Raw genomic sequence first — 18,033 nt, forward strand, 5'->3', positions numbered from 1 at the left:
AGAGCTAGTACGTCCTTCCTGTAATGTGGTGACCAGAACTGCACACAATTCTCCAGTTGTGGCCTCACCAGTGTTGTATAAAATTCCAACATTATATCCTTACTTTTATATTCTATACCTCTCAAAATTAAGGAGACCATTCCATATGCCTTCTTTACAACCTTGTATATTGGACTGCTGCCTTCAGGAACCTGTGTGCATGTACGCCAAGATATCTCACTTCAACTACACCCCTTAGTATATTGCCATTTACTGTGTAATCCCTGTAAATGTTTGACCTCCCTAAACGTATGACCACACACTTCTCAATGTTAAAATCCGTCTGCCAATTTACCGCCCGCTCCACTAAACCATCTAAATCGTTTTGGAGATGACGGCTATCCTCTACACTATCTACTACGCAACCAATATTCGTATCATCTGCAAATTTGCCAATCGTGCCATCCACGTTCACGTCCAAATCGTTAATATATAACACTAAAAAACAATTGTCCCAACACCGAGCCATGCGGAACGCCACTTGAGGCATTGTTTCATTCGCAAGGCCATCCATCGGACATTTCCATTTGTTTCCTTTTACAAAGCCACCCTTTTATCCAGCTTGCCACATTACCCTGAATCAAATGTGCTTTTACTTTCCTGACCAATCTGCCATTTTGGAACTTTTCAAATGACTTGCTAAAATCCATGTACACAACGTCCACTGCACTATCTTCATCAACCCTTCTTGTCACTTCCAGAAAGATTTCAATCAAATTTGAGAGGCAAGACTTTCCTTTATTAAATTCATGCAGCGCATTCCTGAGTAGTACATGCCTTTCCACATGACAGTTAATACTATCTCTCAGGTTTTATTCTACTAATTTGCTCACCTCCAATGTGAGACTAGCCTTCTGATAATTGTTTGGTCTTTCTTTCGATCCCTTTTTAAGCAATTAAATAACTTTTGCATATCTCCAGTCCATTCTGTTCCTCCCCTGTATCTAGTGAAGATTGGAATATCATCCTCCAATCTCCTCCCTTGCTTCCATCAGTAGCCTCGGCAAGAATCCATCTGGCCCTGGTGACTCATCAACTTTAAGTATTTCAAACCTTCGAATGCTTCCTCTCTCTTTATGACTATCCCGGCCAATATCTCTCAGTGATCCTCCTGGAATACGGTATCTACATCCTCGCTTTCCTACATAAATATGGAGACAAAATATTCATTCAAAACCGTTCCGAAAGACTCTGCATCAAAGCACACATTTCCATCTTCATCTCGGATAGGTCCCACTTTTTCCATGACTAACCTTTCAGCATTAATGCGTTGGTAAAACATATTTAGGTTATCTTTAACTTCACTTGCTAATCGTTTTTCATGCCTCCTCCTTGATTTCCTTATTTATTTTCTAATTTGTCCCCATCCTTCCTATATTTGTCTAGTCTATTGGCAGTGATTAATTCTTTGTGCCTATCGCACGCCTTCTTTTTCTGTTTGATCTTCCTCTCTGTTCCTCTAGACAACCAAGGAGGTCCAGATTTGGCAATATAACTCTTATTTTTGTATCGGACTTGTCTACATTGTGCTATTACGTCCTCACGTTTTAGTGCATCCCCCAGGTTTTCCATTGCTTTATCCTCCAGCAGTGCTATCCACTCCACCTCATCCGAGTGCCTTCTCATTTCAGCAACATCTTTCTTCCCTCAGTTCAAGACTTTTACTCCTGCTTTATCCCTGTTCTTTTCCATCGTAATGCTAAACCTCACTGAAATGTGATCATTATCCCCGATATGGTCGCCAAGAGTCACTTCATCCACTTGCCTTGCTTCGTTCCCCAAAACCAGGTCTAGAATTGAATCTCCACTCGTTGTGCTTGTCACTAATTGGTTAAAATAAATCCTGGACACACTTCATGATTTTGTTCTCTCAGTGCCCCTTATATTGTTTGAAACCAGGTTGATATTAGGATAGTTGAAGTTTCCTACTGTTACTGCCTACTTGCTCTAACAAGCAGAAATTTTCCCACATATTTGTTCTTCTATCACCCTTTCACTATTTGGGGATCTGTAGTATAATCCCAGTTTTATGAGTGCCCCTTTTCTATTTCTGAGCTCTATCCACAAAGCCGCATTTGTTGACCCATTTAGTATATCATCACCTGTCACAATTGGAATTGATTCTTTAACCATGAGTGCTACCCTGATAATTTTTAATCTCCTACTCTATCATGTCTGATGACACGACAACCAGGGATATTAAGCTGCACGTTTTTTCCCATCTTTTAGTCAATTCTCCATTGTAGCAATGACAGCCTGCTGCCATGTGTCTACCTGTGCACTTAACTCATCTAACTTGTTTGTAATAGTCCTTGGATTGAAATATAAGCAGTTTAACCCCGTCAATTTAACTTGCTGGACACTTTTTAAATTTCGCTACTCAAATAACTCCATGTCCATCACAATGACCGTACCTAATGTTCTACCTCAATTTTCAGATCTGTACCTCACCTACTGATACTACTCCTGGGATGCCATACCCCTGCCACACTAGTGTAGATACTCGGCAACAGAATGAGCAAAAGCCCGCGCACGGGCAGTGGTCGCAGTTCTGCCTGGGTGCAGCCGGTCCGGATTCTACTTGTCCCACCTTACCTAGAACCAGTCACCGTGCTTCAAGAACCTGAATCCCTCGCGGCTACACCATCTCCCCAAGCACATGTTCATTTTGTCTATCCTCTTATTCCTTCTCTCGCTAGCACGTGGAATGGGGATTAAACCTGAGATTACTGCATTTGAAACCCTGCATTTTAATTTACCTCCTAACTCCCTGTGTGCAGCTTGCAGGTCCTCAACCCTTAGTTTACCTATGTCGTCGGTACCAATGTGTACAACGACCACTGGTTGCTTACCTTCCCTACCAAAATGCCCTGCAACAAATCCGTGACATTCCAGACGCTGGCATTAGGGAGGCAACATACAATCCTTGATTCACGTTTGCGGCCACAGAAGCGTCTGTCTGTGGCTTAACTATTGAATCCACTATCAATGTAGCTCTGGCACTTTCATTCCTCCCGCCGCTCTGAGCAGCAGAGGCAACCATAGTGCATTGAAATTGGCTGTTAATGCTTTCCCCTGAGAGGCCATCCTCCCCAACAGTATCCAAAATGGTATATACGTTAGATAGGTGGATGACTACAGGGGACTCGTGCACTATCTCCCTGAGTCTCTTCCTATTCCTGGTGGTCACCTATTCACTTTGTGCCTGTGTAATCTTCACGTGCTGTGAGACCACCTCGCTAAACGTGCTACCCACGACTTGCTAAGCAGCGCGGATGGTATACACTGAGTCCACCCACAGCTCCAGCTCCGAAACCCCGTTAGCTAGAACATGCATTTGGACGCACCCTCCGCACACATTGTCTGCAGGGACATTGGAAGAGTCCCTCATTTCCCACATCCTACAGGAGGTGCTTATCAGGGGTCTGAGTTCTCCTGCCATGACATCCCTTTGATTAACCTGGTTAATCCCTTTAAAAAAATGCTAGCTCGGGGCCTTATTTATGTTAGCTAGGAAACTTGTTTCTTGACTAATTATAATTGTATAGTCCAGGCCTATACATTTTAGGTCCTAACTCGGTATTAAGCAATGAATAACTTTAATACATTGAAATAAAACCGCATCAGTATTTTTACCCTCACTCGGTCTTTCTCGCTTTTCTTCTGCCTCGCTCTGACTCGCTCTCTCTCGCTCAGTCAACCTTTCTCCTTTGAGCTGTCCTTTTCTCTATTTTTATCAGTACGTCTCTCTTTATTTCATTCCCCTCTCTCTTTTCTCCCTCCCTCTGTCTCTCTCTTTATCTTTCTTGCTGTCACTTTCCCTATCTATATTTCCTTCTCTCTGTCTCTCTCTCTCTATCTCTCTCTCTCTCTCTCTCTGACTCTCTGTCTCTCTCTCTCTCTCTCTTCGCACTCCTCTTTTCTCTGGCTGTCTCTCTCATCCTCCTTCACTCTCTAAACTAGGGACACACAACAGAGAGTCAAAGAGCTTTAAAATATCGATGCACCTTCACATTTAACATTCATAACCACCTCATCCTAAAAACGAGATAAAATGTTATTTGAGCTTTTCATTGTGCAGCTGTGAGATCCCCTTCTCTGTGGTCGAAAAGCTCTGATCTCGACTCTTGACATCGATGGCACACAAGGACGTGGATATTTATTAACTTAATGTGGAATACCTTTAATGAATTTCTAAGCAATAGCACATGCTCACAATGACACAGGGTGATTGAAACTCTGGCGACATATGGACCGGCTCACGTTCTAGGTCCTTCAAGAGGTCTCCCTGCACAACCTCGCAATGGCTGCCCAAACCACTCTACAGATTGCAGTAACAATGTATTTTAGGCGTGCTTCTCTATTCACCTTCCTGGCTATGGTTCTTGTTTTATGAGGTGATATCTTAAATCAGGACATCCTGTTGGATAGTTAACCCTACCCTGTCCTTCCGTGACCATCACGACAAGATAATACACCGCCCTTAGCTCTGCCATAAATTACAAGCCAACAATGGGTGTGATCGCATTATCATGGGTCAGGAAATGCAACATTCACACGTTCCCGAGTGGCCATTATCTCATTTAATTTCGGGAGCCGAAACGTCTATGGCAAACCCACCTCGGGGACTTGCCCGTCAATGTTTGAATGCGTGTGTTAGTGTGTGTGCGTGTACCTTTGTTTTTTAGTGTGTGCGTTTTGCGCGTAGTTGTGGTCTGTGTGCGTGTGTGTCCGTGGGTGGGTGTATCTGCGCATGCACGTGTCTGTTTCTCTCTGTCTGTCTGTTCAGTTGAAACTCTACATTTTAAAAAAGAACTTAAATTTGAACCTCAGCGATGCTTTCAGACAGAAAATCTTCTCCATCGATCCAACTTTTCACCACTATCAGAAAATCTATGCCCACAGCTCTCCAACACAACAAGCTTACACTCATTAAAATGAATGAAGTAAAAGGACACTTACATGATTAAAATCTATTCACACAATACAATTTAAATGATGCACTGTAATGCAGCATCCGCATTTTACGTGAAAGCTTTCGATTCCTAAGAATATAACTACGTTAATAACAACTTTTCTTGTTCGTCACGTAGGCTTTTTGCCCATTTCTCCAGCTCACTATTCAGGCGTCAAAAATCATACAACAGATATATGACAATAATTAACTGCAGAAGAACTAACACATGAGTGCTGATTCAAACTTTAGAGTGGACATAAATATTACATCACCAGCCGCATAACGTTTGTCACTGAGGCCGGTGTTTAATTGTCTGTAGTTCCCGCAGGATCTCATGCTCTGTCTGCTGTAACAAATACCATCTTTACTGGGATTTATCACTCTCTCCTTACAGCCTGACTGGATGATCTGCAATTGGGGGAATATCTTAAAAAATAATTTCACATATTCCTGCATCTTTCCATATTTGTTCCCCAGAATTCAATTTTAATGATATTAAGAATATAAATCTTCCTCAATTCCCTCTCCCCAACCCATGCAGGATGTTCAGGAGTAAAACAGAATGTTGTTGGGGTGACTGGGCATTTCATTTCAACCCATAGTGATACCATTTCCTGTTTGTGGTATCACAATACTCTCCCTCCGCTACATAGTCTCCATTAGTAAACTTAAGCATTGCCTTCACTCGCTCTTTGGTACATGATTGTTCTGTGATAATAATACCACAGGCCAACTGACCCGGTTTTTCGATTGTACAGGGACACACCGTATTACGTCTTCAAGCGTTGCAACCACCTAGACAGTTTCCTATTTTATAAGTCCAAAAATTCAAGGCATAAAGTAATATATCATGGTACTCTACATGATGTTAGGGGGAAATTAAAAATGCTGAAAGAGATTAGAGTAAGAGTTTACTGAAAATCCCTTAAAATCTCCACGCCGACAGGGCAGCTAAACATATTAATAGATGAAGATTCCCAGGTGAACATTACAGAGCCTTGAGAGTCAGACTTGAGACAGAAGCAGGGCATATTTTAATTTAAGTGCTCCCCTCACACGTAGGGAAGAGGCAGGTGGTTTTAGCTTAGATATGGGAAGACATACAAAAAATAAAGAGGGGGTTTGATGAAACACAGACGGCCTTGATCTGTGACAGACACGTTATTTCCTTAAATGTTTTAATTTTGATTGGTAATATAATAATGTATACATCCTTTAGAAAAATTGGTTCGCAAAATCAGATTATTAACTACCCAATAGGATAGAGTTAGCACGGGACAGCTGTGTCAGTTAAAGAATGGATGTATTCAAATCTATTGAAATGTGAAATGACATGAAAAATTACAAAAATGTTGAAGTATCATCAATCTGGGAGCTGGACCTTGATCTGGGGAATGATTTCGGCTGCCTTGCATATGATTGAATGAAATCGGTTAAAAATAATCCTGAATGTCTGCGGTCATTGCGGGATTGTAGAGTGAAAACGTCTTCAATGTCTATCCCCCTCTCTAAAATCGATGTTCTCCAAAATATGTATCTGAAATGCTGGTAGCCCATGTGGTGTAACCGGAAAGTTAATTAACAATGACAGCACATTAAAACTTCTCTTTCAAAAAAATGTGTCCTGGATATACCTGAGCCAAACATTTGAGCTGACACACAGTGATGATGTCTAGAGTTTCCATCCATGTTATGCTAATATCAAGTGTTGTAAGTGTTATTTTCAATTGATTCTGTATTTGCAGGCTTCAGTGTCTAACATCGGGAAATTAAAAGGGTGATGGCTGAAATCAGTTGCGCCCCAAAACAACGTTTATCTAATACCTTGAGGGTGGCCCTGAAGGACAGCGAAGGGTGTACACCTGTAAACCGGGCCTCCATGGAGGTAGTGTGTCGGAGCCTTGTGAATTTGGAGCTGCAAAGATGTATTGTCTGCAGGGCTTCGCCAGAGCTGGATATTTCGAAATTTCCTTCAAGAATGTTGCTGATCCGTGAAGTTCCAGCATGTGGTCAAGGAGAAGAGAGACCAGCCACAGATGAGAATCCTCACGGTGGAGCCGCTCTCTTCTCTGCCTTCATAACAGGACCACGTGGCGACTGTTCACTTCTTCAAATCCCATGTTCCTGGTCGCCATTATGCTCACCTTGAACAGCAGGTTCGTCGGCAAGGTTGGGAACTGCACTGAGGTCAAATATGCCTTCGGGATTTGTACCAGCAATTGGCAGGTCAATGCGTCTCTCAACATGTAGAGTAAGGGGGCAATTCTCTACCCTCCGTCGAGCATTCCTATCGGGGGAAGCCGCTTCTACCTTATATGCAGTGAGCAGTAACGCCACGGGGTTAGGTCCACAGTAAATCTCCCTCAAACTTTCCATAAAACACTCCCAGGACAAGTACAGAACACTTTTAGATGCAAGTTATATCCCGCTTCACGGCCACCATTTAACGCTCCATGGGTAGTCACAGCCCAGCTTTTAGGCACAGAATCAAGCTCCGTATGAACTACACTATAATAAAACACCAAAGACGTTGGAAATGGTTTTGGAAACATTACTTATCGTTCTGCATTGACCGATGAAAATGTCTGAGTCTTTTGCAACTTGATGTTAGTTACTGTGTAGACCCCATCTGAACTGCCCACTCATACAGGGATACACCAGGGACAGCTTTGGATTTGGTACAGAGCAAAACTCCCTCCCACAGTCTAATCAAACCGTCACAGGACAGTAATGGAATATGGTAAATAGAACGGTACACAGGAGCATCAGCAGGCTCATAATATCATGCCAGATCTAGTGGTGTCTCAGCTTCACTTCCTTTCTGCCTTCCTAACCCTTGAATCGCTTGATGACAGAAGTACTTATCACTCAGGCTTGAAGTTATTCAAAATTAAAAACTGTTTCACTCAGAATTACATAATCAAACAGTGCAGAAGAGGCCTTTCGGCCTCGAGTTTGCACCGACAAGTGAGAAACATCTAACCTACTTCCTAATCCGAATGACCAGCACTTGAGCCATAGCCTTGAATTTAAGGACGTGCGATGTGCACATCCAGGTGATTTTTAAATGTTCGGAGGCAACCGCCTCCAACACCCTCCCAGGCAGCGCTTTCCAGACCGTCACCACTCTCTGGGTAAAAAGATATTTGTTCACAGCCCCCACCCCCCACCCTTCCAAACCTCCTGCCCCTGACTTTGAACTAATGCCCCCTTATGGCTGCCCCTTCAATGTAGTGAACAGCTGCTCGACACCCACGCTCTCCATGACCCTCAAAATCTTGTACATGTCGATAAGGTCGCCCCTTGCCTTCTCTCCTCCAACAAAAGCAATCCAAGTCTATCCACATCCTCTTCTTAACTGAAATGTTTCTTCCCAGGCAACACACTGGCGAGTCTCCTCTGCACCCCATTCAATGCAATCACATTCTTCCTACAATTTGGCGACCAAAGGTCCACACAGTTTTCCAGCTTTGGCCTCACCAAAGTTTGTATATATTTCCAAATTGACCTCCCCACTTTTGTAAATAATTTTTCGATTGGTAAAGGCAATTGGTCTATATGCCTTTTTCACCAGCCCACTAACATGCCCCTAAGCCATCAGAGATCTATTGAAATACAAGTTAAGGTCCATTTGTTCCTGAAAACTTCCTAGCGTCATGCCGTTCATTGAATATTTCCTTGTCAAATTACACATACCAAATTCCATCAACTCACGTTTTTAGGGCAAAATTCCATCAAACAATTTTCTGCCGATTTTCCCTTACCATGTAGAATTTCCTGCAGCACAAGGCACTCAAGCTCACTGTTAACCACCCGGCAAACCATTGCGCCATCCGCAAACTTACTACTCCTGCAACCCCCACAGCGTCATATATGTCGTTTATATAAATGATGTATACCAGAAGACCAAGCACAGGACCCTGTATACGCCACTGGACACTGGCTTCCAGACACTAATGCTGCCTTCAGTCATCACTGTCTGTCTCCAACAGCTAAGCCAATTTTGAATCCACCTCAAAATATTACCCTGTATACCATTTGCATTTGCCTTTTTTTTAAGTCTCCCATGCGGGGCCTTGTCAACTGCTTTGCTGAAATTCAAATGAACAACATAAACTGCACTACATTCATCTACACACCCGATCACATCGTCAAAAAGTTCAATCAAGTTTGTTAGGCATGGCCTCCCTCTGACAAATCCATGCCAACTATCCCTGATCAAATATTGCCTTTCCAATTGGAGTTACATTATCTTCTTCAGAATCTTCTCCAGTGCTTTCCCTAAAAATGACCTGAGAATCTCTGGTCTGTATAACGCTGGTTTGTCTGTACAAGACTTCATAAATAGCGCAGCTATATTAGCCGTTCTCCAGTCCTCTGGCACCACCCCCTTGCCCAGAGAAAAATAAAAATTTGGGTTGAAACCCGTGCGATCTGCTCCCCCACCTCCCTCAGCAGTCTGGGAGACAACTCATCCGTTCTTGGAGATTTGTTCACTTTAAAGCCTGCCAAAACCTTGTCACTTCCCAGTACAATTTGGTCAAGGAACTCGCAGTCTATGCTCTCCCCCCACAAAAAAAAAACACCCTCACCCCAGCACTCCCGAGTTCCATACCTTCAATCTCGTTCCCTTGGATGAAGACGGATGAAAAGTATTCATTCAACTCTTCACGGATGTCCTCTGGCAACACCCACACATTAACCCCGTGATCCCTAATGGACCATACTCTTTTTCTGGATATCCTCTTTCCATTGAGATACTTATAAAATATCTAGAGGTACTCTCTGATTTTTCTCATCCAAAGATTTCTCATATCCCTTCTTTCCTCTCCTAATTGTTTATTTTTGCTCCACCGTGCACTTTCTATGCTCTATCATTGCCTCCGCTGATTTGCATCCCCACCCCCCCCTCCAACCCCCGCCCCGTCCATCCACCCCCTTAAGCCTGTTAATAAACTGTCTTTTACTTCACATCGTATCCTGAATTTCGCTCGTCATCCGTGGATTTTTGGGCTTATAACTCATTCACCTTACCACAGAGGGAATATGTTGAGCCTGTACGCTCCACATTTCCTGTTTCAACGCCTCCTATTGCTCTTCTGCAGATTACCCCACAAGTAGCTTTTCCCAGTATACTTCGGCCAGACCCTGCCTTAGTTCACTCAAATCTGCTCTTCTCCTATCCAAAACATTTTTTTTTTGCAACGTATCTCTTTCTTTGCACGTACCCAGCTTAAATTGCACAATTTTGTGTTCATAATCACTAAAATGCACCCCCTCCAATACATCAGCAACCTGACCGGCTTCATTCCCCAGAATTATGTCCAGCACTGCGCCGTCCCTTATTGGATCCTCTGCAGATTGACCCGAAAAGTTATCTTGCACAAGTTTCTAGAAATCCAATCCATCCAACCCTTAACGCTATGTCTATCCCAATTAGTGTTGAAAAAGCTGAAATCACCGAATATAATTAACATATTGTTATTATTTTAACACATCCGCTAATTGTGCTGTTATATGCTCCTCAATTTACCGCTGATCATCTGGGGGTCCATAATAAAAACCTAACAATGTGACCGATATATTTTTAGAATCAAGCTCTATCTATACATCTTCATTCCATGCCCACACCAATATGTCATGTCTCCTTTTGCAGTTACTGAATCCTTAACGAATAATGCAATGCATATTCCTCTTGTAACCACTACCTTGTCTCGCCTGAACATTCTATACCCCCGAAATGTTGAGCTGCCAATCCTGCTCCTCCCTGAAACACATCTCTGCGATGGCTACTATCTCACAATTCCACGTCCCAATCCTCACTCTTAGCTCCTCCGTTAAACCCGTAATACTCCTGGCATTAGATGCCATGCAGCCTTGCCTTACTCCCTTGAAATTTAATGCAGCTATGCTCGCTCTGACTTGCTTGTTTTACTTTATTATGTGGTGTCCCTGTTCAGCTAATTTTGCGTGCCCCCTCCCCATGCCGAAATATTTAAAACTTCTTCCAACAGCAGAAGCAAACCCGCCCGCAAGAATGCTAATCCCGCCGTGCTTCAGATGTAGACCTTCCCGCTTCTACAAGGCCCAAATTCCCCAGAAAGTGTCCCGGTGTTCAAGGAATGTAAAACCCTTCCGTCTGCAACAACTCATAAGCAACGTATTCATTTGTGCTGTTCTCTTTTTTTTGTCCTCACTAGCAGGTGGTACTGTTTGTAATCTAGAAATTGCAACCGCAGAGGTCTTGATTTTTAGTCCACTGTCTTACACCCTGATTACATGATGCAACACCTCAACCCTCTTTCTACCTATTTCATTGGTATCAACATGCACAATTACCTCTGCCTTATCACACTCCCCCTTCAGGATACCCTGCAGCCGTTCAGTGACATACCAGAACCTGGCACCAGGGGGTCAACACACCATCCTGGAATGACATTGACGGCCATAGCAGCGCCAACCTGTTCCCCTGACTCTATAATTCCATATCATTATTTATCTTCTTCTCTTCGTCTCCTCCTGTATAGACTGCTTGCTTGTGATGGCAGAAGCTTTGCTCTGTCTGCAGTCCCTGGAGGAACCAGCGCCCTGATCACCATCCAGAATGGAATACTGGTTTGCGCGCGGGACCCCAGGGGACTACTGGACTACCTGTCTGTTTCTCTAGGGCTGCCTGGTAGATACCCACCCCTACCCTCCTCAAGGCCCTTCAGCTGCGGTGTGACCGCCTCACTAAACGCGCTATCCACCATGCTCAAAGACTCACTCATGATCTATATTGTACCCAGCAGCAGCTGCAGCTCCGAAACACGTGCTTCCATGAGCTGCAGCTGGAGACACTTCCTTCACACATACTTGTCGCGGGCACAGGAAACGTTCTCAGCTTCCCACATGGAGCACGAGAAGCACACCAAGACTTTGAGCACTCCTGCCATGACTTATCCCTTTAACTGAAACCTATTAAATCGATTTCCCCCGGGCTCTTCTTTCCTAGACATACTCACTACAGAATATAGAAGCTAAAAAACACAAAAACGTTAAACTATACCCGATCAAAGTAGAAGATGCTTACCCGAAGTTACCCACTATTTAGCAGGCACTCCTTTCCCTTGTAGCTCGAACTTCTGCAGCAGGGCAAGTCCACTCACTGACGATATAAGTTCTTCAATAGCAAAAATAAACATTAAAATAGCACATTTTCCCTCTGCACCGGTTTCTCACTGTGCACCAAATTGCCAATACCCACTCTCACTCTGGCTGTGTCTCACTCAGGATGAGGTCCCATTCCTGCTGGTGTGCAGGCTGACTGAGAGTGTGTATTTAATAGTCCCTTTCTTAAATAGAGCTCAGTTCAGCTGAGAAGACTCACAACAGTTAAGCTTCAAATTTGCATCAACACTTATCAGGCCCTAATCAGGCTTCATGTGCTTGAGAGATTACTGTCAGAGATCTTATCAAGCGTTTAACTAGACTATTGAGCTCGCAAAAAATGAAGTGAAATTAAATAGAAAGCCTTACCAGTTTAATTCCCACTGTGCACCAAATTGTCAATAGCCACACTCAATCTGGCTCTGCCTCACAAAGGATGAGGTCTCCAAAGAGCTCCTGTCCAAGCTCACAAATTTATAGAAACATATGTTTCAGAAAGCGGATTCAAAGCGCTAACGAGGCGGCCAGAAGTTTGAAAGCGATAGCTGGAAGTCTGTAAAACTTTGCAATGGGCATGAGATGCAGTGGTGTACTGTTGGATGTGGAGCAGGTGAGGAAGAGTTCGTCGAAGGAAGCTGGACTGCCTGTGATTGCCTGGGAGAGAGGAAACTTGGACGTATGTTTCAAATCCCTAGAGTTTACCCCTTGCACAAGGCATCTGAGAGAAAGTGTTGGTTTTGGAAAGATTCATAGTCGGGCTTTAGGACAGAGTACATGTGAAACCGTCGTGAGAGAATTGGAGTTCATTGAGGCCGATTGGCTTACGGCCATAAAATATTTTGGAGGTGTGGGAATAGAGAGGTGTTGAGGAAATATCCATAGTACCTGTTTAAGGCAGCATGCATTACTGGGTATGAAAGTGCTAATTGTTTCCCCACAAAGTGCCTACTGGATAACTTGGACTTTATACTTGTGGTTAATAGTAGTGCAAAGAGTCGCTTTTGGAACTGCTATTATCCTTACAAATCTGTCATACCTGCAAATGTGTAGTTGTAGATGAAGGGGTATGTATATAGTTCATATTTTCTTCATTAGTAAATGCTTTACTACCTTGATAAGATGTCACCAAACGACCCCTTTGACTCTTATTGGTACCTCCTCTACATTTAACTAACCAAACAGAATAAAGTTACCTTCTGTCAAGCTGGGTTCCACACTGGATTATGCATGTCCAGGGGTAATCACTGCTAGGGATAATATCACATTGTTGAACAGAATACAGTACTTAAATATTTAGCGATAAGGGTAAAGCTTGTGAACATGCAGTGTTGGGCTGCTTTGCATTATGTAGGAAGCCAGTTTGAAGCGTAACAAGCTGCAATTGGCAGCTTTATAGTGATTGTGCAATAGGGTATCACAGTGACCATGGCGAACATGGATTTCACAATCCCAGAAAGCGAGAAGGAGAGGTCACGTTTCTTTCTTGGCTTTGGAGAACCTTCTTCTACTGTTGACTGACCATTTCCAAATCGACCAGCCAATTGGATTCTGGATCTCAGAATCACCTTCCTATACATGTCCCGCGCCATAAATCGACCTCAGGCGGCTCTGGACACTCTGAATGTTTGTTAACCTCTGAGGATGAGAGCAAGGGCTTGTCTCTAAAAATGGCTTTCAATTATTAAAGAGCTTCTTGGCATGCCTCTGCCCAATGATTCTCTGACTGCTATTTCGGGCATCTGTTAAGTGGGTAGCAGGCCTGGAAGTGATTGGTGGGAAAGTGTAGAGGGAGCTTTACACTGGAAGTAATCCAGTGCTATATCTGTCCTGTGGGTGCTAGATGGGCACAAACAACGGGGAGTTTTACTCAGTTTTTAACCCCGTTCTGAACCTGTGATCGTTTGATGGGGCAGTTTAGAGTGATCAATGCTTTTTTTCTAGCACCGTGATGTACATTCATTTGGGAATGTCTGATGGGACAGTGTAGAGGAAAATTTACTCAGCACATCACCCTCTCCCGGGGATGTTCTGGGAGTGTTTGATGGGAAATGCAGACTGATGTTTACTATGTATCTAGCCCCGTGCTGTTTTCGTCCTCAATTTGTTTGTCCGGCCAGTGTAGATAGACCAGTACATTTTGTGTAACCCCGTGTTGTAACTGCTTTTGGGAGTGTTTGATGTGACAGTGCAGAGAAAGTGATATATCTGCCTAACCATATGATGTAACTGTCCTGGCGGTGTTTAATAAGACAATATAGAGAAAAAATTCCTATGTGCATAACCCCGCGTTGTGTCTGCCCTGGAAGTCTTTGAGGGGACAGCGTAGAGGCAGATTTAATCTTTATCTAAGCTGTGTTGTACCTTTACTGCTTGTGTTTGATGAGAAAGGTATAAAGGAATACTTACTCTGTATCTGTTCCTGTGCTGTTCCTGCTCTAAGTGTGTGATGGGAAGATGTAGAGGAGGGTTTACTCTATATCAAACAAGTGTTATTCCTGACCTCGTTGTGTATGCTGGGAGAGTGTAGAGGGTGCTTTTCTCTGTATCTAACACCGTGCTGAACATTTCCAGGGAGGGTTTGATGCGGACAGTGTAGAGGGAGTTTTTCTCTGTATCTAACCTCGTGCTGTACCTCTCCTGGGAATGTTTGATGAAACAGTGCAGACGGAGATTTGTTCTTTTTTCTAACCCGTGTTGTATCTGCTCCGTAAGTGCATTTGGGGTCAATGTTCATGGACCTCTACTCTGGCACTAAACCTCCTTTGACCAGCTCGCAGCCTAGCTGATGGGACAGTGAAGATGAGTGACATGCAGTCTTTATTCCGCCAATACACAATGACAATCCTCTTTTTAATATATAAAAACATATCTTCATTTCACGTTCGGTAATCTGAAACGTATTTATTTACATTTCTTGACATTCTCCATTACAGCGATATTGCATCATTTACAATGGGACAACCCAGGACAAGCAACGTTGAAAGCATATTAACTGGAAGACATAGGAAACATCAACTATTCATCAACAGGCACATGAAGCAAAGCATACTAAGCCTCCCGTGTGTTTGGTTCACAGAAATCAGAGGATGCCGTTAAATCCCTCTCGGGCTTCTGCCACCCTCCAATGCATAATATGTTTCTTAAATTCATCGATGAGTCACTTTAAGCCTTAATTCCTGTCCTAACAGAAATCTCTCAATCACCATTTTGAGTCAGCCAGTGGACAACCAGCAACAATAGTTTTTGGAATGAACGAGTTCCAGATTTCTGATGTGGGTCCCTTTGTACAGATGGGGCATTTGCCATGGGTGGGGAATATTAATGGGCAGATGTTTATATTCAATGAATTGAGAACGGGAGAAAGATATGACGTTGCAAGTGTCTGGAGTTGGAGAGGCATTTGCAGCACAGTAATCAGTTGGAAAGGCGGGACTTTTCGGGGAGCATCCATTTTGCGAGGAGGTGCATCTCGGATTTAACTCGGGTCGTATTGTCTTTTTTGTGGTGAAATGGTCTGTTCCATTTTTTTGTGGGTTGGGGTGCAGAGTGGGCTGAGTATTATTGTCTTGTGGGGTTGGAACAGATGCAAATCCATGAAAGGTAGCGCCTCTATCAATTCGGAATTAGAAGAATCCAGGATTATATATTTGAAACTTGTAACATGCTGAGGGGACTTCGGGGGTTGGATAATGCGAGCATGTTTCACCTTGTGAGAGGGGCTAGACAATTGGGCACAGTTTTAAAATAAGGGAATTCCCATTTCATGCGGAGATGAGGAATGTTTATTTTTGTCTCAGAGGGTGGTGACTTTTTTTGTCTCAGCTTAAAAGGGACGGGCGGAGGGAGCATCAATAGATATTGTTAAAAGGCACGCCTAGAAAAAATAATGAATAATAGGGGAGGCAAACCATACGGAGGTAGGTAAGAATGTGGAATTTCTTCCACAACCATATTGGTCATGACCTTATTGAATGATGCAGCAGTGATATTGGGCCGAATGGCCGACTGATGCACCTAGTTCGTATTTTCTTATGTTCCAAAGGCGAAATGTGTTGGCAGCATTCCAATGTCTATACCACTGTTGATAACCATGGAGCTAATTGGAAGATTAACACACGCAAATTTGAAAGTCATCGTGGACTTTGTTCTGAAAAAAAAATCCTGCAAATATATCAAAAAGGCTTAGAATCAACATTCAATTAACGATTTCACTACAAACTTACGCCAAAGCAAATATTCTATTTGTCGTATGATCCATTATCTTCTTAACACATAACGGTGTAATGCATCTCACAGCACAGTTAATGTGAATTGTATAATACAGAGTGGAGATGGAGAGTGAAACGAATCAGCAGAGTGAATGGTTCTTTTCTGTTGAATTTGGAAGCTGAGGATTATAATTGAAGTGGCTTCTAGTGCCTGAAACAACTGAACTGGTTTTCGAAAGTGAGAACGTGTTGCTGATGTCTACCCTCCTGTGCGATAGGGGCCGAAATAACACTCCTCGGCCCCCCTCTCCCACTGGCCCTCCCACAGTGCCCTACTGACCACCCCCCTCCGGTCGCTGCTCTTTGACGAACGCCGGATACGGGCGGAAGTGACGTTGGGCACCGCCTCCCGATTATCTTTCAAAGAAATGGGAAGGGAGGAAATGATTCTTAATCATGGAGAAGGATATACAACTCTGACCGGCCAGGGAGACGAAAAATATTTGAAAAATTATAATAACTTGCGTGTGAAGCGGTTTATGGATCTGAGCATTTGCTCCCCCCAGCCCACAAGCCCACAACTCCCCCCACCCACTCCCGCCCCCCAACCCCCAGATCCCCCGCCCCCCTCCCTCCCCCACCTTAGTGCAGCGTAGCGCTTCTCATGGTTCGAGGGGTTAGACGCAGGGGATTTTAGGAAGTTTAGATTCCGTTATTCCCTCCACCACTGAGGCAAATGACACTTCGATACTCTCCCATTTGATCCTCAATTAGCTTTCACTGCCTCAGCAGAGACATCGCTACCATCACACGGCTGAAACTCCCGAGTTTTTGTCTTGCCCTTTCTCTCATGCCTCACAATTGCAGTGAGATAACAAGCACCTGACTCTCAGGTTTGTGGTTTACACTGACTTGTCTTCATACTTCCCTGGTTGAAAGGACAAGCACCAAGATTGGGTTATGATGTCTCTCGCTGTGGTACAGACTCCACAGGGACTTCCACAACCTTACCCTTGAGTGCCCCCGACAACTTGATGACAGTTGATGTCCCCACACAGCTGAACAATATAGTTTAGAGATTAGCGATGGCAGAACAAATAATATGTGTTCAGGTTATACTGCAAAGGATAAATTTGGTGTCTATTATTTATCGTGTCCACGGACAGTCTATAAATGGCCCAGCCAGAACTGGACGCAATTTTTGCGCCTTGTTGAATTTGGCAAGGTCTGCAACATTGCTGGATTCCTCTAGCGATAGACATGGCAGGAGATCGTGCATTGTCTGTGGCTCAGTTCCACATCCACAAGTTGTCGGGCTGGTTGTATTTCCCCATTTGCATTGTGACAACTTTGAAAGACCTACACCAGTCCTAAGTCTCTTCAGGCACTTCCAGGTTGCCCATTTGCAATTAGCTCCTGGGGGAAGACATTGTTCTGGTGGAATTTCCATTGCTGGAGGTTCTTTGAGAGTGGCGAGCCGATGTTTCCACAAGGCGATGCCGGGCTTCAGATGGGTTGATTGTAATGGAACAACACTGTTCATGTAGCTTTACCATGACTTTAGGCTCCTGGGTGTAGGTTTATGACCTTGAAGAGGGTGCCTCTCATCTGATGTTTGACTGAGTCGGTCTTTCTTGGGGTTAAAGTTGATAAATTTGGGTTTTAATGTGATTAAAAAGC

This window comes from Cetorhinus maximus, chromosome 19 (genome assembly GCF_964194155.1).
Source record: "Cetorhinus maximus chromosome 19, sCetMax3.hap1.1, whole genome shotgun sequence".
Classification (NCBI taxonomy): domain Eukaryota; kingdom Metazoa; phylum Chordata; class Chondrichthyes; order Lamniformes; family Cetorhinidae; genus Cetorhinus; species Cetorhinus maximus.